This window comes from Seriola lalandi, unplaced genomic scaffold (genome assembly GCF_002814215.2).
Source record: "Seriola lalandi dorsalis isolate HSWRI2012SDOR001 ecotype SW California unplaced genomic scaffold, Sedor1 jcf7180002052111, whole genome shotgun sequence".
Classification (NCBI taxonomy): Eukaryota; Metazoa; Chordata; class Actinopteri; order Carangiformes; family Carangidae; genus Seriola; species Seriola lalandi.
This window is the reverse complement of record NW_019522664.1, coordinates 69,445-70,456: the sequence shown is the minus strand read 5'-3', so window position 1 is coordinate 70,456 and position 1,012 is coordinate 69,445. Positions and strand designations below refer to the sequence as shown.

The 1,012-nt window shown below is 38.9% G+C and overlaps 1 protein-coding gene across 1 annotated transcript in view; it reads right to left on the bottom strand.

Annotated features, from left to right (window-relative positions):
- The window catches only part of rilpl1 (Rab interacting lysosomal protein-like 1), a 16,089-nt gene that overhangs the window by 13,237 nt on the left and 1,840 nt on the right, over window positions 1–1,012 (bottom strand). The window lies entirely within an intron of this gene.

Here is a 1,012-nt window from a genome sequence, read left to right as displayed (position 1 = left end):
TTCAGTGATACTTCGATCCGACCCAGAAATCCTCATGGGATTTTTAACCCCTGTGTATTTTTGCAGCAGCTGTGTCTGGAATCTCCGTCACCTACAGAAACATCCACTTTATCACAGTCATGAGATGCAGTTAATCAGTGAACCGCTGGCTGTGTTCACCGCCGCTCCGTCACCGTCACGAGAAACTGACACATCAACTTTTTTATAGCAGTGAGCAGACCGAGTGTCGGGCGGATTTAAAACCACCATGAGATTCACACCGTAAAGTGCTGAGCTAAAGTTCAATTTTGAGCCACTTAACTTGAGAATTTCCATTTTATGCTACTTTACACTCCCACTTCCAACATTTGAGAAGGGAATACTGCACTGTTTACTCCACCACATTCACCTGACAGCTGCAGTTAATAGTTACTTTTCAGATCTTAAGTTTCCTGAAGTTTTTGCATAAAAAATGTATTTATGTAATAAAATACAATTAATTGCATTGTTACAGATGAAATAAGTGGTTTTCAACTTCTCTGGATTGGAACCTCTGACAAAAAAGCAGTGTGCTGTGTCAGAAAATTAATTTTGATGATCAATTAATTGTTTATTCGTTGTTATTTTAAGCTAAAATACCAAAGATTGACATTCAATAAGCAAATATTAATATGGTAACACTTAAGACAATACGAAGATGTCACCAGGTTTTTAGGAAACTGTGAAGGCCATTTTCCGCTCTAACTGTGATGATGTAGCTCTGTGACATTTTGGTACTTCATTAATTTTTCTTCCTGTATTTCTTGTCTTACTCTTATGGCAACAGTAGCGTTACCACGGTTACCAGCTAGTTTTTGAAGGAGGTTTCCTGCATTACAGATTGTGCACTCCTGAATCCTTGGCGTGGTTTGATGACTAATTGGGAACAATCACACATTACACCAAAATAACTTCAGCGTGAAAAGGAACAAGATTAGCTGAACAAACAGGAAGCGTCCCACTGGGCGAGTTAAGTACTGTGCTCTCTAGTTCT